At 38.9% G+C, this 25,186-nt stretch overlaps 1 protein-coding gene across 2 annotated transcripts in view; it reads right to left on the reverse strand.

The window, feature by feature from the left end:
• LOC124112986 (roundabout homolog 2-like) overlaps positions 1-25,186 on the reverse strand; it is a 519,019-nt gene that overhangs the window by 374,444 nt on the left and 119,389 nt on the right. The gene's annotated exons all lie outside the window — the stretch shown is intronic.

The raw sequence follows: 25,186 nt of genomic DNA on the forward strand, positions 1-25,186 counted from the left end.
AAGAAACCAGTGAAAACCACCTCGTCTGTTTCATACTTAGATCTGTGATTCAGGGTGACAAAAAACTCAAGACTGTATGACAAGAGGAATGAATTCAGCTTTCCAAAATTCAATTATCCCTTTATGTGAAGCAGTATTCCAGCAGCTCCAGCCTTTAGTGTCTATATTTCACAAATGTGAGGTACAATCAAGCATGCTCTTTCTATTAATTCAAGGGGGCACAGGTGCCCGAGTCGTCTAAGTCGCCATGATTCGCTGTGCAGAGTTGTGTCCCTTGGGCACGCCAGAAAACTATGATTGTGGGTTCGAATCCGGGTTCACCCCGATTATGTTTCTAGACCTGTGGGGGATGTTTCCAAGTTTTCAAAAGTGTTTTATGGTAGACCTGTGGGGGATGTTTCCAAGTTTTCAAAAGTGTTTTATGGTAGACCTGTGGGGGATGTTTCCAAGTTTTCAAAAGTGTTTTATGGTAGACCTGTGGGGGATGTTTCCAAGTTTTCAAAAGTGTTTTATGGTAGACCTGTGGGGGATGTTTCCAAGTTTTCAAAAGTGTTTTATGGTAGACCTGTGGGGGATGTTTCCAAGTTTTCAAAAGTGTTTTATGGTAGACCTGTGGGGGATGTTTCCAAGTTTTCAAAAGTGTTTTATGGTAGACCTATGGAGGATGTGTCCAAATTTGAAGCATCAATCAAAATTATGTCTGATGCAATTCCCCATTTTGACTTATACCATATGTTCCTGGGCTTTTTCAGGTGAATAATTGACTTGCTTTTGCATGTGTTTGTGATGGGTGCCAATGGTGGGGCAGGATATGCTCTCTTTTTTCACAAATACCTGATATCATCACTATTTGATATTGATTCTTATCAACAATTGCTATATTTCCGTACTGATGGAGGCCACAGGCCTTTAGTACATTTATGATTTGTACATTCTGAGTAGTAGAGTAGTAGTAGAGAACATAATATTTTGTCTGTGTCTCATTGCATGATAAATGTACATAGATACATTTTGTAAAAGTAAGTACTTAGAGTTGTTTAACAGAGATGTGAATTTAAAGAAATTGGGATTGACATGCTAATATTCGGGTATATACTTAGCCCTTAATGTTGCATAGAATGGGCATATAAGAAGGAAGTGGTATTCATCTTCAATGTCATTTAGGGCGCACAAGTGACAAATGCTTTCTTCTCTTTTAATACCCGTGTAAAGTCCAGTTTCAATAAATAAATTGTGTGAACAACATCAAAATCTTGCTAGGGAAACTCAGAATTGTTTTACATTTAAACAAGATAAATACTGTTCGGGATATAAATCATTTTTTACCATTTTGTAATAAATATATTTGTTTGATTCAGATACAGATTGAGACCAATTTTGTAAATATATTTTTTTAGTCTTTGTGTTCATGATCTAATGAAATAAAAATGACATTGTATATTTTGTTCACACCATACATAGCCATAACCAACAGAAAACAGCAAGTCTTTTACGTCTGTTACCCAATTTCATTTTCCATTTTTATCAAAGAGTACCATCATATTATAACATTTTTTTGGAAACCTATAAGATGGCATATTCAATAATCTTAACCAATATTTGATAACCTTTAGATATGAATATATATAGATTGGAAATCTGCCACAATCACCATATACCATAACACTTGGTGTATTAACCTTAACACCAAGGAATTTCTTGCAGGCATATAAATGTACTTTTTCTATTTGTTCATGCTAACTGAGTCCCCATATCTCTGCTCCATATAGTAATATCAGACTTATCTTTAAATAAAATATCTTGAAGAACGACTTGTAAGTAATATTTCCAAGAGTAAAGATTTGTTTTAACACACCAATTAATACCATTTGAGCTTGCATCGATGCTTGCTTTGCATGCATAGACCAACTAAGATGATTTGTAAAGTATACACCTAAATACTTGTAGAAAGAGGTACTTTCTAGGCGTTCCCCTTTGTAAAACCATTTTTCCTTTTGAGCAAGTTTCCCACCATTTTTAAAAACAACGATCTTCGTTTTATCTTTGTTTACAGTTAATTTCCATTCATCACAGTACTTTTCTAATTTGTTAATTTGTTTCTGTAAGCCGCCAATACTACTTGAGAATAATTTAATATCGTCAACAAATAATAGTTAAAATAATTGTGTCATGTCAGGATGTAGTTGAATTCCATTTGTACACTTATCTTGAATTTGTGTTGCTAATTCATTTATAAAAAATGAGAACAAAAAAGGACTTAGTATCCAGCCTTGTCTCACTCCAAGTTCACTATCAAACATTTCCCTCGGTTCCCGGTTATTTCTGACACATACTTTTACATTTTCATAAATATTACATAGAAGTTTGCTCATTGTACAACTAAGACCATGGGAAGACAGAGGTGACCATAACTTATGTCGTTGTACAGAGTCAAATGTCTTTGCAAAGTCAACGAATAGAGCAAAGAATTTTCCACCTTTTGTATACGTACTTAGATACTTTTGAACGATGTTTGTAGTATAAACATATTATCAATAGTTGTATAACCTTTTCTAAATCCAGCTTGGGCTTCACTTATTTTATCCATAGTATTACCCCAGAACACTAATCTCTTGTATCAATGACAGATGTAAATATCTTACTGAATAAGCTTAAAAAGGGTAATACCTCTGTAATTATTTACGTTATTTATATCACCTTGTTTATGGACTGGGACGATAATACCAATCGACCATGAATTTGGAAAATGTCTATTTTCCAATATCAAATTAAATATTATTCATAAACACATATTGATGCTGTAATTGGAATTGTACAAAGGGCGAATTCTTATGATCAAGGAAATGATTTTGTTGCCCTTTATAAAAACAGAACGGTATGATCTTAAGTGACTGAACTCATGATTAAGTGCATGAATAAGTGCATGCATGAATGGGTGAGTGAAAGTGCATGAGTGAGTGAGTGAATGTTGTTTTCATCCACACTCAGCAGTATTTTAGATATATTATTGTGGCCAGTCAAACCAATGACTGACAGAAAGTGTAACAATCCACTAAATCTGACCACCCAATCCCCCTTTTATTGCCCATCATGGCAAGTATTAGAGTGACAAGGACCTGTTCTAACCTGTGTCCCAATACATTTGGCACTGCATGAGTGAGTGAGTGAGTCATTGAATACGTGAGTGAATAAATGGCCATTAACGTAAGGATATTTTTCAGAACCTTTTTCGCTCCCCAATATTGTTTGAGAAAGAAAAAATTAAAAAAAGATTCCCTCCAAAATATGAATAAATGGCAAGATTAATTATTTTCTCAACCATGTTAAAATTACAAGGCATATTTGGCAAATAAACTGGCTTTTAATGAACATTACAATCACATAACATGAAGGACTGGAATTCTGATTGTGACTAACACTAATTAGTTTATATTTTTTGCTCCAGAACATCAATGTCTTTTTTTGCCGACATCAAAAGAAATGAATTTATGGTACAATATGAACCTGAAGCAACCAATATTCCTGAAATATTCACAATCTGATGAGGACAGACATCTTTTGATTTCATCACAGCTTTGAAAATAAATATCTCTTCTTCCTTGGAAAAACACGAAGAATTAAACGTTCCAACTAAATACAAAATTATTGTATGAATTATGACTTAAGCAGAGAAGATGATGATCAGTATAGGACGCTAAGTGATGACTTAAACACGTCGCCATGACAGCGGTCTTGGCACTGCCTTACTGTAAAAATCTTCAATGCTGTGACAGTAAAATTACTTGCATGTTTTCAAATCCTTTGTATTTGGTATTTTTTAAGATGAATTTTGTGTTACTTTTTTTTACTTCAGTTGTGAGTGACCCAATATTCCATTTACCTGAGAGTAATTGTTAGAGACAAGACACAAGATATTTTATTGTACAAAACACCCTCAAGGGTCTGGGTACAGAATCTATACTACAAATGTATATATGACATATATTACAAGACTCAACTTACATAAGTGTACACCGTAGATGAAAGGGATTACTAACAGCAAAAATAGGAATTGTGTAATATTAGATTATGAATTAATGGGGGCAGATCTTCAAGAAACATATTATGAATTTTATGTAAATGAATAATTCAGCAGTCTATGACATTATTATTGTTGATGTAATTATTATTTTGAATTCAATATGTTTTTATGCTTACACAATTTTAAGTTGATCTACACAGTATGTTTTCCCCAAGCCATTGTATGAAGAAGTTAAACACCTTATCATAGTGATGAACTAGGGGAGTGAGGATTGGATGTACACAATGACAGTGCACAAAGACCATAGACAAACTATACAATACCATATACCACAGACTTACCAAACGTGCCACTGAGCTGACAGCACAAATAAATCCCCTGTCAGCTCACATAGCTAAAATTTAGCTGACTGCAACATTCACAAAAAAACATTGTGAATGAAGGGACACCATTTTCCTCTTTCTCTCAGCTAGCATTAGGGCAGAAGTAGTTCTTGTTGCAGTGTTTGGGTTAAATATTCACAAAATGGAAATAAAAAAGGGGAAATAAATAAAAATGAGCCTATTGATTTACTATTTTCCACTTTTTAAACAAAAAGCTGTTATCAACATAAGAAAACAAATCTTCTAAATCAGTCATTTTTTCGAGGTCAAAGCATCCAAGTTGGAAAAGGGAATAGACAACAATTCTTGCCATTTTCTGTTGACAGGAAAAATATAGACAACCCAGTTGTAGGAATCATGACAATAAAACATGGTGCCTTTATGAGGAACAAAGCATACTTTGTCTCTATTATCTGTTTTTTTACCAAAATGTGATCCTTTAGATATTTTTCAGTGCTTCTGATTCAAGTTTAAATGTTCAAAGTTCAAAGAGAAGGAAAACTACGGCCCTTGTATCCATGTTCATTCCAATGGATTTTCCTGTCAGCATAAGTCAACATGATTTCTTTCAGATATGTCTGAGAGACAGAAACTTGAGGGAAACAAAACAGGTGTATATCCAAGTCCTTTAGTACACTGACTATTATTGAGAAAAACAATGATTGACTTACAAATATATTTACAGTTTGAGTTTGCCTTGTACAGCTTTTCTGTCTACTGTTTTACAAAGTTACGTCCCTTAGGCATGTCAGGATCCTTTGGTTGTGGGTTTGAATCCCAAATGTTCACTGATCATTATCTCAGGTTTGTCAGCACAATATCCGTGCTCATGGGTTAACGTTTCATCAAAGTGGGAAATGATTAAGACCTGCATCACTTTAGACATTTCCCCAATATCAAGAAATGAAAGACTGTTTTTGGTTGCCTCCTTAGGATATTGTGTGAGTGAAAGCCATGCATTCTATCTAAACCACAATATGTAACATCAATGGCATATTGGGAGGGACTGTAGATAACAGTTTGGACCAGTGGTTGATAGCAAGAGCATCAACTGTTACTGCTGCTGCTGCTGCTGACAAGGAAGAGTCTGATGTTAAAGAAGTTTGAAAAATGTCATTGATATCAGATCTTTTCTTATGATCAGCCAATTTACGAAGAGGTTTCTAAATTCTTGGTACAAATGAGTAAAACATTTTGACCAGCATATCTAAATTCTGTATCATGAAAACAAGCTTATGCAACATATAATGAATGTACAAAACAAAGCAGCACCGTTATATCATTGTGAATATTTTATATTTTTTCTCTCTGTGGCATCTACACCCAAAAGAGAGTGCCATCGAAGGTATATTTGTGTCATGCATGTATTTTCTTTTGTTAAAATTGATAACTTAAGCCAAATTGCTTTTGCAAGCTGACATCTGATTGGCTATAGGACCCACTCATCCTTCATTTTAATTGGGCAGTCAAAGTTGCTCCTGGTCATCTGGTGCTCCCTGCTATGGAGATGCCCTCAGATCCTAACACCGAGAGGGATCCGAGTCAAAGATCTGACTGTTTGTGGGTAATAACAGAACAAAGCCCATTTTCATCGCATCTGACTTATAGGGAAAAGAGAGTGAGTGAGTGAGTGAGTATGGTTTTAGGCTGCTTTTAGCAATATTCCAACACCAGAAATTGGCTTCACACAATGTACCAATGTGGGGAATAGAACCAGGTCTTCGGCATGATGAGCGAACACTTTAACCACTAGGCTACCTCACCGCCCCCACAATCCCGAAACAATAAAGTGCTTTGTTTTCATGATTGATTCCCCCTGCGGACCCCAGGTTAAAATAGGTGCCCAGGAACCTATGCTTGTTATCAGGGGTAACTTGGTGGATTGGTTGGTCAGGCTCTGTAACTTGGTTGGCAGCAAGTCATTGTACCCTAATGGTGTGAATCGTTGCTCATAACATCAATCTCTGGATTGTCAAGACTTGATTATTATGCTGAATGTCTCATTAAACAACAAACACACAAAAACACACAGTTGTCATGGTTATAGATTAGAAATAGTAAGTGAGTGAGTACATATTGATTAACGCTGCATCTGCAATCTTGCAGCTATTTCCGTAGAAGATTAGAAACAGATTTGTTTAGGTCAGTAAGTCTGGGGTAGTTGTTGTTTCTTTTGGTTGGTTATTCTGCTTAAATTTAACTGTACATATTTTTAGAATATTGTAGCATTGTTTAATTTTCCAATGCCTCAAAGAGGGAACTTTTAGGCAAATAAAAACAAATTCATACTTCTCCGTTTTCGTTCAAGATTGTAGCTTTGGCTCTGGTTGATTGGACGAGTAAACCCTTCCCCCCAGCCCAGAACAATATGTGAAATAAGAAAAGGTTTTGGTTAGACAAGAAGTCAAATAAAAACAAACATCAGAACCAAAAACATTTAAACTTTTTGAAACCAAGACAAAGAACAATATGTTTGTTTGGCTTTGTTAGCTGATCCAGCTAATCCCGGGAAGATGAGGCCAAACACCAGATTAGCAACCTCAACAGGACACACAATACCAGTGTTTGCTCCCACACTCCCCCCTCCCTCACACGGAAATAATGAAGCGTGTAGCACCACTGCGACAGCTTTGATACATTGCCGACTTAATGAATAGTCTTTTTGAGAAATGACCCATACCCCCTTCCACCCTTCCCATACAAGGCAGGGAGTCTAACGTGGAAAAACAATTAATTCCAGGCACCAATAGCCCATGAAAGCTTTGTACCCCCATCTACAAATCATTTACCATCTCGTCATATGCCACCGTTTCGAAGTCTGCCACGTGGCAGTGTTTAAAACAAAGTGTTGTTTTCAACATAAAACTCCCGTGAATTGCCACAACAGTTTTGCCAATCAACTCTGACAATGAAGTAGATTTGAAGGGGTTCTGAATTCTTTTTAAGTCAACATTTTGGGGAAACTATGTATTTTTCAGTTCATTTTGGTGATTTTGACAAGAAAAGAAGCACTTTGGTTCAGGGGAGTGTTAAATTTATAGGGCTGGGAATTGTTGGAATTTGTTTCTGAAACTTCGGGGATATTAAACTGTCATCTGCTTGCTTGAGTTTTTGCACCATTCTTCTTTAGTTTTGCCATCGCCTGGATGTGAGGGAACATTAGAGACAGATACTACCACAGAAAGTGTTTAAAATCTATTTCTCTTGTGGTGCAAATAAAGTAGAATTCCTTTGAAGAATGTATCACACAGCCTGTGAAGGATTTTATCAAACATTTTTCACACAAAACAAAATTAATTATTCTTGAAAGCAGTCTGAAACTAATGACAGTTCCTCTCACTTGTGTCGGGGGCCATCAAACCAAGGAGAAAACAACCACACAGGCTGTTTGTTACTGTCAGGGTTTATGATCATCATGCATGGAAAGTGAGTGATTAAAGAGGTTTAGGTCATCTTTAGGGATCTTACAGCCATATTCCATTGTGGACATACATGCGCATCTCTGACATGTGGTGACTTTCGACTATTGCTCAGAAGTTGTTTGATCAGGATTACAACATTCAAGGCCTCAGTAAACCTTTCAAAACATTTTCTGGAAGACGTGTGGAGGACATTCCAAATTTGATGCATCAGTGACAAAAATGACGTCCGATGCAATTCTCTATTTGAGACTAGATTTTCCCGTGTTTTTTCAGGCGAACAATTGACTTGCTTTTGCATGTGTTTGTGATCGATCCACCAGTGGGGCAGGATACGTCACCTTATCGCAAAAACCTGGTATCATCACTATTTGATTCATAAACACATGCTGATGATAGGGTCGGATTTGTACAATCCACTCTGCTTTTGGCAGAGATTTCAGTGACAAGAGCCACAATCATGAACTGAATATCGTTTGAACATATTTTTCTATGCCAGAAAACACCTTCTTTGATAGATTGGAAGAAAATGATGCAACAACAAAATCATATAAAAATTCAAGTAACTATGAACTTTTTTAACTTGGTGAATAATACTGATCAAGTCTCATGAGCCTTTTATGAAGGAAACAAAGCCTTCACAAAAGTAAATATATATCCATATTGCTGTAAGAATATCCTGCACTTGAAATAATACCAATACTTATTTTTTTTTACACATTGTACCCATGTTGTAAATAGAACCCAGAGTTACGACAAGTAAACACTTCATCCACTAGACTACCAACTTCCCCACAAGTTAGATGGTCATGGCAAAATTATGAAACACCCATTCCAACATCATTTTTTTATTTCCAAATAGTAAACATGAGGCACTTTATTATGAATTTGTTCCCATTAAACCATACAACCAAAATAATTTCATGCCAAATAATATATAGAAAACATTAGATTTTGACCGACCAAATCTAACTGGTTAGAAAACAGTGTAAATAAAAAATAATAATTTGTGTCCTTAACTGGAGGTTGTGATTTTCTTTTTAAGAATCTTTATAAAATGTATAAGATGCTTTGTGACACACAAACAGGCAGGCAAGGTTCTCTGTTGTAAAAGGTACACTGATAAGGTGCCCGATTCATTTGCTTTAACATCAACAACAGTATGTGAGGGGAATAGTTTAGCATGAATCACTTTTGCCACAATAATGTAAAAAAACTAATTTGTACTGCCTTTATAAGTCACATCTGAAATAAATTTTGTTACAATTTGAGCCAAAAAACAGAATCTTAACAATGTGTAACGCTTTTATTACGCTAAACAAGTAGCCTCCTGCCAGCATCATGTTTCAAAGTCTTTGTCTCAGACCCGATTGTTTCAATTTTTTCCAGACTAATAATGACCAGTTTTTCAACTAAGGAGAAAAAGTCTGGTCCATCTGACCAAGGCTCATGTCCATTTCTGTCTGTTACACTGTGATGGATGTTTCTCCAGAGTCTAATTGTGAGGTGCAGCCTCCTTGTCTCCACTGGGCTGGTGCTGCAAATCACTGCATATCAGCTGGAATCCACTGCATGCTGCACTGACCGATTCACATCAGTAGGACTTTGTTTCCAGCACTGACCGATTCACATCAGTAGGACTTTGTTTCCTACACTGACCGATTCACATCAGTAGGACTTTGTTTCCAGCACTGACCGATTCACATCAGTAGGACTTTGTTTCCTACACTGACCGATTCACATCAGTAGGACTTTGTTTCCAGTACTGACCGATTCACATCAGTAGGACTTTGTTTCCTACACTGACCGATTCACATCAGTAGGACTTTGTTTCCAGCACTGACCGATTCACATCAGTAGGACTTTGTTTCCAGCACTGACCGATTCACATCAGTAGGACTTTGTTTCCAGCACTAACCAATTCACATCAGTAGGACTTCAATGTGTCCTGCACTGACCGATTCATGTCAGCAGGACTTCAATGTGTCCTGCACTGACCGATGCATGTCAGCAGGACTTCAATGTTTCCAACACTGACCGATGCATGTCAGCAGGACTTCAATGTTTGCTGCACTGACCGATTCATGTCAGCAGGACTTCAATGTTTCCTGCACTGACCGATTCATGTCAGCAGGACTTCAATGTGTCCAGCACTGACCGATTCATGTCAGCAGGACTTCAATGTGTCCTGCACTGACCGATGCATGTCAGCAGGACTTCAATGTTTGCTGCACTGACCGATTCATGTCAGCAGGACTTCAATGTTTCCTGCACTGACCGATTCATGTCAGCAGGACTTCAATGTGTCCAGCACTGACCGATTCATGTCAGCAGGACTTCAATGTGTCCTGCACTGACCGATGCATGTCAGCAGGACTTCAATGTTTCCAACACTGACCGATGCATGTCAGCAGGACTTCAATGTTTGCTGCACTGACCGATTCATGTCAGCAGGACTTCAATGTTTCCTGCACTGACCGATTCATGTCAGCAGGACTTCAATGTGTCCAGCACTGACCGATTCATGTCAGCAGGACTTCAATGTGTCCTGCACTGATCGATGCATGTCAGCAGGACTTCAATGTTTGCTGCACTGACCGATTCATGTCAGCAGGACTTCAATGTGTCCTGCACTGACCGATTCATGTCAGCAGGACTTCAATGTTTCCAACACTGACCGATTCATGTCAGCAGGACTTCAATGTTTCCTGCACTGACCAATGCATTTCAGCAGGACTTCAATGTGTCCTGCACTGACCGATTCATGTCAGCAGGACTTCAATGTTTCCAGCACTGACCGATTCACATCAGTAGGACTTTGTTTCCAGCACTAACCAATTCACATCAGTAGGACTTCAATGTGTCCTGCACTGACCGATTCATGTCAGCAGGACTTCAATGTGTCCTGCACTGACCGATGCATGTCAGCAGGACTTCAATGTTTGCTGCACTGACTGATTCATGTCAGCAGGACTTCAATGTTTCCTGCACTGACCAATTCATGTCAGCAGGACTTCAATGTTTCCTGCACTGACCGATGCATGTCAGCAGGACTTCAATGTGTCCAGCACTGACCGATTCATGTCAGCAGGACTTCAATGTGTCCTGCACTGACCGATTCATGTCAGCAGGACTTCAATGTGTCCTGCACTGACCGATTCATGTCAGCAGGACTTCAATGTGTCATGCACTGACTGATTCATGTCAGCAGGACTTCAATGTTTCCTGCACTGACCAATTCATGTCAGCAGGACTTCAATGTTTCCAGCACTGACCGATTCATGTCAGTAGGACTTCAATGTGTCCTGTGTCAGCAGGACTTCAATGTGTCCAGCACTGACCGATTCATGTCAGCAGGACTTCAATGTTTCCTGCACTGACCGATTCATGTCAGCAGGACTTCAATGTTTCCTGCACTGACCGATTCATGTCAGTAGGACTTCAATGTGTCCAGCACTGACCGATGCATGTCAGCAGGACTTCAATGTGTCCAGCACTGACCGATTCATGTCAGCAGGACTTCAATGTGTCCTGCACTGACTGATTCATGTCAGCAGGACTTCAATGTGTCCTGCACTGACCGATTCATGTCAGCAGGATTTCAATGTTTCCAACACTGACCGATTCATGTCAGCAGGACTTCAATGTGTCCTGCACTGACTGATTCATGTCAGCAGGACTTCAATGTGTCCTGCACTGACCGATTCATGTCAGCAGGACTTCAATGTTTCCAACACTGACCGATTCACATCAGTAGGACTTTATTTCCAGCACTGACCAATTCATGTCAGCAGGACTTCAATGTGTCCTGCACTGTCCGATTCATGTCAGCAGGACTTCAATTTTTCCTGCACTGACCAATTCATGTCAGCAGGACTTCATGTTTCCTGCACTGACCGATTCATGTCAGCTGGACTTCAATGTTTCCAACACTGACCGATTCACATCAGTAGGACTTTGTTTCCAGCACTGACCGATTCATGTAAGCAGGACTTAAATTTTTCCTGCACTGACCGATTCATGTCAGCAGGACTTCAATGTTTCCAGCACTGACCGATTCACATCAGTAGGACTTTGTTTCCAGCACTAACCAATTCACATCAGTAGGACTTCAATGTGTCCTGCACTGACCGATTCATGTCAGCAGGACTTCAATGTGTCCTGCACTGACCGATTCATGTCAGCAGGACTTCAATGTTTGCTGCACTGACCGATTCATGTCAGCAGGACTTCAATGTTTCCTGCACTGACCAATTCATGTCAGCAGGACTTCAATGTTTCCTGCACTGACCGATGCATGTCAGCAGGACTTCAATGTGTCCAGCACTGACCGATTCATGTCAGCAGGACTTCAATGTGTCCTGCACTGACCGATTCATGTCAGCAGGACTTCAATGTGTCCTGCACTGACCGATTCATGTCAGCAGGACTTCAATGTTTCCTGCACTGACCGATTCATGTCAGCAGGACTTCAATGTTTCCTGCACTGACCGATTCATGTCAGTAGGACTTCAATGTGTCCAGCACTGACCGATGCATGTCAGCAGGACTTCAATGTGTCCAGCACTGACCGATTCATGTCAGCAGGACTTCAATGTGTCCTGCACTGACTGATTCATGTCAGCAGGACTTCAATGTGTCCTGCACTGACCGATTCATGTCAGCAGGACTTCAATGTTTCCAACACTGACTGATTCATGTCAGCAGGACTTCAATGTTTCCAACACTGACCGATGCATGTCAGCAGGACTTCAATGTTTCCAACACTGACCGATTCACATCAGTAGGACTTTGTTTCCAGCACTGACCGATTCATGTCAGCAGGACTTCAATGTTTCCTGCACTGACCGATTCATGTCAGCAGGACTTCAATGTGTCCTGCACTGACCGATTCATGTCAGCAGGACTTCAATGTTTCCAACACTGACCGATGCATGTCAGCAGGACTTCAATGTTTGCTGCACTGACCGATTCATGTCAGCAGGACTTCAATGTTTGCTGCACTGATCGATTCATGTCAGCAGGACTTCAATGTTTGCAACACTGACAGATTCATGTCAGCAGGACTTCAATGTTTCCAGCACTGACCGATTCACGTCAGCAGGACTTCAATGTTTCCAGCACTGACCGATTCACGTCAGCAGGACTTCAATGTTTCCTGCACTGACGGATTCATGTCAGTAGGACAACAAAGTGTCCAAGAGAGTTGGATTCATGCCAGAATAACTTCAATGTTTCTTGCACTGACCAATTAACTCATAAACTATGGTGATGTCATACCATTGTTCTAGACAAGTTTTTCTTCCTTAAGCAAGTACTTGGATTTAATCCTGTAAAAAGCTGGGAGCAACATTGAATATACAGGTTTCACTCTGAAGACCAGCTTTGAGGTTGTATTTTCAAGATAGACCAGCTTTGAGGTAGTATTTTACCAAATAAAACCCGCTTTGAGGTTGTATTACTCCCAATAAGACCTAAGGATGAGTCCATTTTAAACAGTGGATTTAGGTATAAAATAAATACAGCATGTTCGATTAATGCATGAATAAATCTAAGACAGGTGTGATAGGTGGAAAGTAACAATTTTGGGTCCATCGGTCCTCAATCTTACTTTTAGACCTATATCTCCACTCAGGTCTTACCTCATTTTTGGTTGTGAACCTTCACATGAAGACTTCAAGACCACTGCTAATGATTCATCATAAAGTCAGATATAATGAATAGTCAGATATAACAGGTCTTCACTTTACCATGCATAATAAAATAGGCTTTTGTGATAAAAATGATTATGAAGTAAGACTGTATGCCCTAATCATGAGTACCGGTCATTAATGAACACTGTTATCCAAGCAGGGACCCGACATGGGTACAATGTGTGAAGCCCATTTCTGCTGTCCCCCGCCGTGATATTGTTGGAATATTGCTAAAAGCGGCGTAAAACCAAACTCACTCACTCCAAGCAGGGAACAAACTTCATGAAAGGAGTCAATTATTAGCAGACCAAGGCATGTGAATCGCTGTCATATATCTGACAACATACTCATTCTGCTTGCATGTGTTGATTCTTTCAATCAGATTTTTAAAAATACATTTACCTCAAATTTTACACAATAAAACTATTGTTGCTGGACATCATGAAAAAGGTGGTTTGAAACCAAATTTGTTCAGCTTCTGTAAGAGACATTGTTTTGTTTGTCATGAAATGGTATTCTGTCTGTAACAAAACCATCAGGCCCTTCATGTGAAACATCAATATTCCCCTGAATAAGGCTGGTTCCTAAATATATAATGGCAGGCATGATACCACAAACTGATTTTCATTGTCACTTGAAACTCGTACTATCCATAGTTGATTGTATATGTTATACAAAATCTCGGGGGAAATCTTGTGTTATTTGACGTTGGAAACGGTAAATAAATAAATCACTCCCAGGAGTTATCAAGATGTGCCAACTTTTCCCATAATGACATCACATCGTCACATGATGTCTTTTCCCGTCCAATCAGTACCCCTCAATGTTTTGTCCTTTGCACCAACCTCTCTGACAATATTCAAAAGTTACAATATGAATTATAAACCTCAAAGACCCCCTGAACGGGTCGACCTCAAAGTCATTTGTTAATCAGTAGGGGTAAACAAATGGAGACCAACTGCCTCTCACCTGACCCCAAGGCCAGCCCCACCCCCCTTCTGATAATCACTACCCACAATATCCTGACCTCAAAGGTCAGTCAGTGACCCCTGGGGTCATAATTCATGAAAAGTGTTGAGGCCAGGACCGTGAAGTTAATGGTCCAAAAAAGACTTCCAGTTGACTTAACTCTTGTGAAAAGGGTTCAAATGAAAATTTATGGGGAGTGAATTTGTACAAAAGCAGTGTTAAATGAAATAAGGGCTATTGTTCTAAAAGCTGTAAAACAATTCAGAATTGCGGATAAACGATTTCGTTATAAATGATTTTTTCTCAAGCACAATATGTTTAGAACTGAGGACCCTAGGGCTCCATAAACTTGATTGAACTTTTAGTTTTCCTTGAAATGAATCTATTCCTTCTTGAAAGTTTCCCATCAGAACTCACAGGTTCCTTGATGTCAAATTGTTAAAAGAGTTCATGTCCTCTTTCATAATTTTGGCTGTCAATGAAACATAAAAATGTTTTCTCAATGCAGAAAAACACTCTGATAGCTCCTGCAAGTGAGGAGAAGGCATATTTTTGCTAGATGATGAAATATTCTTTTAAAGATCGAAAAAGGATTTTAATCCTTTTTAATTTTTCAACAAAAAAATCACTGGAAGCTTTCTTTCTCTCCAGTTCAAAGGGTTTGTTGCAGCTAATTGTGTTTCTTCAATCTTTGCCATGTTTTGTTACACTTGTCTGTTTTTTTCACTTCATACAATCCCACAGTTATATTTCTAAATTACTAGATATTTGGAATAATCCCATGTCCCTGTGTGTAACTCTTTGAGGCAACTCCTGAACACGATGACCTTTTCACACTGTCCTATCGATCAGTTTAGTTACCTCATCATCTCTCATCTCAAACATTCCTGATTTTTCTTGTGTTTTTTAAGGTCTGGTAGATATTTCTTCTCTAGTTGACACTATTTTCCCTTCTTTACAAAAATACAACAATGTAACAGGTCTTTGCTCTTGATACCTTGACACACAACAATCCTTTAGCTTGTCACATTCGACACAGGGAATAATGTCCATCCTGCAAGTATTCATGATCTACACATTTTGTCACATAATCTTTCATTTTTCAAGTACTATACATCCTTCATCTTGTCCTGTTCTGCAAATCTAACCATTTCATTTCTTCTGCATTTCTCTTTTCATAACTTTATATTTTCGCTAAGGCTGAATCTAATATTGTAACTTATTTTATGAATACTGGACATGCATCAATCATTTATCTTCTCATATCCCATATTTCTTTAACTTTGATATTGCATAATCACCCCAATTCTGTCACATTTCAGTTTTATTTTTTACTCCCCCATTTTCTCTCAGAAAGACACCAATTTACACATCTCTATTCTCTATACTGATATTTCTTGTATCTGTACACTTTCCCCTTGGAAAAGCATAATATTGGCTCCAGGATCCATATCTAATAACCTCAATAAGAACACATTCTCGAATAATTTCACACTTAAAAATCCTTTCCAGATATTTTTTTGATTATGTCCCTTTCATTGTGTCTGCTACTTGGTCACATCTCTGTATCTCTGGCTGAAGGTTAGGTCAAGGTCAAACTAATATTTCCCTTTCTGTCTGTAACTTTAGATAGAAGGAACCAGTTCTATCTGGAACCCTTTCACTTTGAAATAATTTCACTTTTTCTTTATCTTCTATCATTTCCCTTTCTTAAATCTGTGTTAATCCTTCTTTTTGAAGTTCTGAGCACACTGCTCTGAGGCAGATGATAGCAGTACCGCCTGCATATAAGCCCACAGACCTATCAATGTCAGCGCAGTAAAGTCCAGTAATTCATCCGGCCTGAGTGGCAATTTATTAAATTCTTTGAACCATGATTGCAGGGAGGTCAAGTTTCTTGACCAGCAGGTGACCGTTACTCACTTTTGCTTTATGCTTGTGATGATATTTCATTTTTATGAGAAATCTGTACATTTGTGCATTAGGGTGTTATTGGCTGATCAAGGAAAGTCTTGGACCGTCAGTGTCTGTTGCTTTGATTGACATGAGGCATTAGTGGTGTGAATGGTTAATAGGTCTGTCCATTAAGTCTTGAATAATTTCAGCAGTTCATAAACTTGTCATGGTTATCAAATTCACTGATTCAGCAAAATCCACTTTTTTCTAACTTCATAAACACATAAAGAACAATTGTGAAGAGGAAGGTTACATCCAGTACTTTCATACACTGCATTAAGCAAATTTGCAGAAATATCATAGAATGGGCTTCATACATTAATTATACCAATGTGGGGAATAAAACCTGGGCCTTGGGTGCGATGAGCAAATGCTTTAACCACCAGGCTACCCAACATACTGGTTATGTACAGTGAGTGACTTTGAACATTACTGCAAAAATACACTTCACAGCGTGTAAGCTTTATATGGGAGGAGAGTGATATCGGTCTAGATATACCACCTAAGTAAGAGGCGACTAACAGGATCTGATGGTCAGACTCCCTGACTTGGTTAATGCATGTCATCGTATCCCAATTGATTGGATTGATGCTTATGATATCCATCACTGGTTTGTCTGGTCCAGATCGATTATTTACGGACCGCCATCGTATAGCTGGGATATTGCTGAGTGCGGCATCAAACAACAAACAAACAAACAAACACATGTTTGTGTAACCCACAAGAATGGGTGTGGTGAGAACAAATCAAGAAACACAAGATCATGGGTTTACTTTTTGTAATCTGGCTGCTTATTTTGTCCCGTATTATTATTATCATTATTATTTAGGAAATGTTCAAACATCATAACTCTCTAGGTGAAGAGTTAAGGTACTTTTATTCATATCTTAAAATATAACAGGCAACTTATCAGTTGTATTCTCAACAAAGGTTATTTTCCTTTCTGTCTTTTATAGTTCTGACCAATTGCTTGAGATCAAGTTGTGCATGGCGATGAGCAACACACACAACAATAGGCACGGTAGAAATGTGGCAGTCAGTTTGTGAATAGTAGCATCATTGTATTAAATTCACCTAAATTAAATTAAGAATCTAATCCTAAATATTTAAAATGTATTTCCTCAAATACTTATCCATGTTAACATCAACACTTGCACAAATCTACTGACTCGTGAAGATTCGAGGTAGAATAGGTCTTTAGTAACCCATGCTTGCCGTACAAAGCGACTATGCTTGTCCTAAAAGGTGACTAACGGGATCGGGTGGTCAGACTTGCTGACCTGGTTGATGCATATCATAAAATCCCAATAGCATGGGTCGATACTCATGATATTAATCACTGGATTGTCTTGTCCAGACTCCATTATTTACAGACCGCCGCCATATAGCTGCAATATTGCTGAGTGTGGCGTAAAACAACAAACAAACAAAACAAATCTACTAACTTATAGGTAAGCTTGGGTAGTTCAGCTACTTCTTTCATGGGTCGGTTACAGACTAGGCCTGTGATTGGGTTGTTATTGTTCTCTGGTTCTCTGTGATTTCTTCAGTGTTAGATATCCCATGATATCTGCTGGTTCATCAGCATATTTCTCTTTTCATCTTATGAGAGCACATTTCTGCACTATGTAATGTATGGGCTAGGTACTGCATCTCTGAATGGAAAGGTCCCAGCCTGCACCCGTGAGACAAGGGCACCGTGTTCTGCACCATGTAATGTATGGGCTAGGTACTGCATCTCTGAATGGAAAGGTCCCAGCCTGCACCCGTGAGACAAGGGCACCGTGTTCTGCACCATGTAATGTATGGGCTAGGTACTGCATCTCTGAATGGAAAGGTCCCAGCCTGCACCCGTGAGACAAGGGCACCGTGTTCTGCACCATGTAATGTATGGGCTAGGTACTGCATCTCGGAATGGAAAGGTCCCAGCCTGCACCCCTGAGACAAAGGCAGGACAACCTTGTCAGGGAGTTCCACATCCCATCTGACATGCTCCATGAAGTACTCACTGATCTTCCACCAGTTGAAGTACCTCTTCTACACAAAGCCATGGAAAAGGAGCCAAGTGTTTTATCATATTACAAAACATTGTTCAAAGTCTCATTCATACAATGGGGGTGGTCGGGTAGCCTAGTGGTTAAAGCGTTTGCTTGTCATTCCGAAGACCCGGGTCCGATTCCCGACATGGGTACAATGTATGAAGCCCATTTCTGGTGTCCGCCACCGTGATATTGCTGGAATATTGCTAAAAGCGGCGTGAAACCCTCCTCACTCACTCACTCATTAATACAATGAATTATTTCACAGATTTTACAAGATTTCTAGATCAATATGTTAAGAGACTGCAAGGAAAATCAAGTTACTTTAGGTTCATTTAAGAAACAAACTTTTGAAATAGTCTTTAATATATAGATTTCACAAAAATAATATCTTATATCAAATTTTTGCAATATTTATGGTAGACTTGCCCATAAAATGAACAAGTAAATTGTTCTGGCTAAATGTGTGTTTTGATACCTCAACCATCTGTGAGAAACACATTATTCATTACTGAGTCAGTTCAAGCACAGTGGCTCTTATTAACATGAACACATTTAGTCAATGTAGATAAAACAATTCCATTTCATGTGAGTTGTTCCCCAAAGTACTTCATTGCAATAACACCACACTGTTAATTAACAGTGACCATTTCCTGGTCATGGATGACTGGACGGAGGTCAGAGTTCCTTGACCAAGGCAACAAATGGCCAAACATGCCAGCATAACGGCCAATATTTCATCTTTATCACATCCTCCTTCTGACCATTGCACCGGCCAGCCAGGACATCGGAGCCCCAAGGTGACCTTGAGGAGACACAGCCTTGATGACCAGTGCTGGGAGAGTCACAGCCTTGATGACCACAGTGCTGGGAGAGACACAACCATTTACAATCTGTTTGCTCTTCTTTGAAATAACCTTTTCAAGAAGTAACTTGGAAGTTTTTTGCCATTTTGGGTTGAAGATGTACAAAAGTTGGAAAGGAAGGTTTTTGTATTCACTACTGAAATCATGGTGTTTACTGATAAGTATAAATATGACATTTATCCTGATACCAAGTCCCTGCTGTATTCAATGGTCCAAAAATCAAAATTATGTGGCCAATTTTTGTACATTCTGCAACCAAATTTTAATAATTCTGCAAACTTTTAAGCTTAGTTTTCATGAATTTCATATTTTTACCCCTGTTTGACTTTTTGTGACAAACTTATCCTCGGCAAGAATTGCTTATCTACGGGAATCTGGACATCAGTAGTGCAAACATACAGACATGCACTTTCAGTAAGCAATAACACAAAAGTCAACCCCACTTCAAAACAAAATAAATTTTGGATTACATGTATAAAACCATCTTTAGACTCACATGTTAAAATTCTGCAGTCTATTTGACGAATTCTGTGACAGATAAATGCAAGATTCTGCATGAGTTCTGCGCAAGAAAGGATTTTCTGCAAGATAGGTACATAGGTTTCATCAAAGTGGCACTGTTTAAGTAAGACCTGCATCACTATGGGCTTTCCTCCCACATCAAGCTCACATGCCGCGATATTACTGGAAAACTGCTCCCTCGCCTGCCCGGCCGCCCGCATGCCTGCCCGCCCCCCATCCGCCTACTCCCTCACTCACCCACACATACACTCACTCACCCACCCACACCCACATACATACACTACCTCACTCAAGACAAACACCCACCCACCCACAAATACACTCTCTCACCTACTGTTTAACGCTGAGGACAATCATACGTTCCCTGAGGAAATTTTTATTATCTTATCCTCTAACATTACAATCCTGAACAGGATCTCACAACTATTTTCATAATCACGCCATCAAGCTGCAGTTTTGTGCATACCACGTTTTTTTCTGTCACCCTTCAAGGTATTTTCAGTCCAAATCAACACCCTGTAGAATTGATAAGCATGTGCACACACTTGACCCCCTTCTTTACACAAGTAGCGACAGCTCCTGTTGCTGAAGCACCGTGTGGTGATGCTATCACTGCCTCACTTGCATTGCACCATCACTTTTTCTGGTCTCATTGTGTGAATGTTTGTCACAGAGCGTGTCAAGAATCATCCGAACAATTGTACACAATTTCTATTTTGTCCCAAGTGAAAGACATATTTGTCTTATGCTTTCTACAGCAGTGAGCCAGTCTTGTGAAGCTGGTATTGTCATGGTAAGACTGGCTGGCTGTTGTTGATGTAGATTCAAGTCAATGTTTCTGTACATCAGTTACCATGGTGTCAAGAGTATTTCTGTGGCTCAGCATGAGTGTCCCTCAGGGTTTTACAGCACAGACAATATTGCATCCTGTATGAAATTGGGATGTAAATAATATATACCATGTCACCCATCTGTTTGAATCATTATAGTTAAAAACTAATTCAAGCATGTATAATTGTAGCATGCCTTTTCTATTGAACTGACATTCCATTCTCATAAGAAATACATGGAATTTAGTCTGTCCATTTCTGATTTTCGCCAATCGATCACTAACTTTTCTTTCAAAGAACTGCCTCAGTGGACTAATGGACTATAGCTTCCGCCCAGAGAGAGGAAGTTTGGGGGCTCAATCCCCAGCCACGTCATACCAAAAGATGGTAAAAGATGGTACTTGTGTTTACCATGACTGGCGCTCAGCATTAATGGGCTAAGGACTGCTTGGCTCAAAGTCAGTATACTGTGTCTGAGTGGGGTATTCATGTTAAACTGCAGCAAGGTATCTCAGTGGGCTAGCACTATAAAATCAGCATTAGTCCAGACTAGTACAAGCAGACACACACACACACACACACACACACACACACACACACACACACACACACACACACACACACACACACACACACACACACACACACACACACTCACATGCATACATGTCGCTATGTAAATGCAATAATCTTGAAAGCGATGTCAAACCCCATTTCACCTCACCACCTTGTACAGATATGACCTTTCACAATGTGCCCATGGCTTGAGAGAATATGCAACTTTATAAATATATGACGGTTTTCACCCTCGTCAACCGGGGACCCATTGTCATGCAGGTGGTGGTGTGGGAGAGGGGTAGCCTTGTGCTGAAATACCCGGGTTTGATTCCCTACATGGGTGCAATGTGTGAAGCCTATTTCTGGGGCCAGTGAACGTCAAGCCTGGGATTCCAAGAAAAGTATCCCTATGAGGACCACAATTAGGGTAGTATACTCCCCAGGGAGCTGAGAATGATTGTTGACTGCACACTGATCCATTGACTCGGGTAACAAGTGCGCTTTGAGCACCCACATATTATTATATATTATTATTATTATTATTAGATAGACCAAGGTAATCCCTGGTCCAACCATTCTCTATACAAGTTGTCCATCACAATGTCCAGATCTACAGTGTAGGAAGATTACCATTTCATGGTGTATGTATTAATCAGGTTCAAGTGTAATAATAACCCTTATAGACATTAGCATTATTCCATGCAATACACATTATGTTTTTTGGGTTTTCAAAACAATATCAAATATGATTGGTATAATGAAATCTCAGGTTATAGTTTTAGAACATTAATTTTATTTCTAAATCTCAAAATATTGAAAAAATATATTTTCAAATGAGAAAGAGACGAGAAAAGCAACAAAACTGTTTCGCGCCCTCATGTTTCCAACATCTTTCATTTCAAAGTGCAAATGATTATTTGTATTTTTTTCACTTTTCTTATGGCTCATTCTGATTACCGGGTTCTCTACTGATGCAGCCAATAATTGTGAGGGATTGCTGCATAGATTAATTAAAGATGAAACATTTTGAGTCAAAATTAGTCATTTTTAAAAAAAAAATCCAATAGGCAATAAAATTCTCTGTTAGGCTTCTAGAAATCTCACACTTGGAATAAAAGCCAAGTGACAAAGTGAAAAATAATTTTACAACTTTTCAAACATGCCGTTCCTAAACTTTGTGCCTGATATGGCAAACATGACCCATGACCTTCAAATGGTAACCTCTGACCTTTCCACGACAGGCAAAGAATTGAAGATTACAAAATTCAGCAGGCTTTGGCCTAAATCAAAAGTCAAAATGGGGCCTGGGAACCTTTAACATTGACAAATCTTTATAATCAAGGATAGAGTCTCCGCCACTGAATTTTTATGTAAATGAAAAAAGATAAAATCAGACATGCTACAGCTTGGGTAGTGTTGGGGAAATTGGTCTCAACCCCGGACTAAGACCCTGAACGGCTTCAGCTGTTATCAAAGCTGTATCTTCCCAGCTGCGTGCCATCATTCACATCAGCAGTGCAGACGAAAAGCAGAAACTGTGGTTCCACATCACTGTCGGTTGTTAAGGAATCTTGACACAACTACGGGAAGACATGCTTCGTAGCAGATTGAGGCAGAGTATATCAGACATGCCCTCTTTCCCATTCAGAATCTATTTGCTTAATATTCAATATTTTTTATTGTTTTTAACAAAAATCTTTTATTGCTAAGTGGGTTTCTTATTTAATTTCTGTAACCATTGCTTTGGATATTTCAGCGAGTCGATTGAAACTGTTCAAAATATCAACATAAGGAAATCTCAAGTCATAATATACCCAGTCGCGGTTCAACCGCACCATTCTACAGTAAATGGATCAACCTACAGCAGCCCAATGTCACAAACAATATGAAATTTAAAATAATTATTAAGATGTAATATAATTAGTAGCTTAATGAAAAAAACCAAAACTTATGTAGGAGGAAAGGATTATAATAACATTGAGAAGTGCTGTGCCTTCATTTGAACTATACCTCAATTCACCCAGCAGTCACTGGGTACCCGGTAGAATACACACCTATCATGTATCAGGCAGCATGGATTGTATGCCTCCAATGGGGACTCTGAAATGTCACAGTCACTGGGTACCCGGTAGAATACACACCTATCAGGTATCAGGCAGCATGGATTGTATGCCTCCAATGGGGACTCTGAAATGTCACAGTCACTGGGTACCCGGTAGAATACACACCTATCATGTATCAGGCAGCATGGATTGTATGCCTCCAATGGGGACTCTGAAATGTCACAGTCACTGGGTACCCGGTAGAATACACACCTATCATGTATCAGGCAGCATGGATTGTATACCTCCAATGGGAACTCTGAAATGTCACAGTCACTGGGTACCCGGTAGAATACACACCTATCAGGTATCAGGCAGCATGGATTGTATACCTCCAATGGGGACTCTGAAATGTCACAGTCACTGGGTACCCGGTAGAATACACACCTATCATGTATCAGGCAGCATGGATTGTATACCTCCAATGGGAACTCTGATATGTCACAGTCACTGGGTACCCGGTAGAATACACACCTATCATGTATCAGGCAGCATGGATTGTATACTTCCAATGGGAACTCTGAAATGTCACAGTCACTGGGTACCCGGTAGAATACACACCTATCAGGTATCAGGCAGCATGGATTGTATACCTCCAATGGGAACTCTGAAATGTCACAGTCACTGGGTACCCGGTAGAATACACACCTATCATGTATCAGGCAGCATGGATTGTATGCCCCCAATGAGAACTCTGAAATGTCATGCACTTTGAGCAAGTTAAATGGATAGTTATTTTATAGCTATTATTATCATGACAAGTTATTTGACTCAATTCATATGCTTCACAAAAGTTGAGCAAAATTGAACTATCTCCAGAGGTACAAAATGTTTTTTAAACTACTTTTAGCACAACTTCCTTTCTGTTGGGGGTATTAATATTGAGCTTAACATGTTGGGGATCAAACCCAGGGCTCGTGCATGGCAAACCGACACCCTCATCACTGGCCAACCCTTTACCATCCTTAGAAATGCAATTAAGTTGCAAACTGATAAGTTCAAAGATTAAAACTGATGCCAGTTTTCTGGAACAAAATTCTGATGTGTTATCTAAAATGCTTGTGAGAAAGAATTATCAATAAAAATGCAAACATTTTAATGATTCCTGATTTGATTTTGCTCAAATTTTAATAAATTCTCTAAAACTGTGATTTTTTACTAAACTTCAAACTATTAAAATCTAATCTTGTCACATGTCATAATATTGTTCCGACTGAATGGATTCAGTTTGAAAAGATCTAAAATTGAATAGCTCCTCGGAGAAAACGATAAATATCTTTAATAATCCTGTTCCAAATTTCATGTGCAAAATTGATTGAAAATATTGAACAAAAAACATCACTTGGACTGGTACAGAGTCACATGTAAATCAGGAGTGATATATACATTTTATCAAACACATTATATTGTCTATCTGGAGAGGGGTTTGCATGCACACTTGCAATCCTATTAAACATGGCGCTACCCTCTGGTTATCAACGACTGCCTCCAGCATAATGGACACAAGCGTCTAGGGACTCCTGCCAAATGTGATCAACCGCTATTCCCATACTTTAACATGGACTTAGTACTTAGTACTGACTAAGATGCACATGGTAATGACTCAGTGAATCCAAGGACTTGACAAGAAGTTCATTATAAGTTATTTTTTAATGCCCTCTTCTATTATTTTCGAAAGATCACAATCAAAATCGCTCCCAAAACTTTAGGATAAATGTAAAGAATTTATGCATATTAAAGAAAACTACATCTAAAACAAAAGTATGATGTATTTTCAGGGCCCTTTTTTGCATATCAAGAGTGTCAAACTAAAGAAATAGAAAAAAAC

This window comes from Haliotis rufescens, unplaced genomic scaffold (assembly GCF_023055435.1).
Source record: "Haliotis rufescens isolate VD_foot unplaced genomic scaffold, xgHalRufe1.0.p SCAF_18, whole genome shotgun sequence".
Lineage (NCBI taxonomy): Eukaryota > Metazoa > Mollusca > Gastropoda > Lepetellida > Haliotidae > Haliotis > Haliotis rufescens.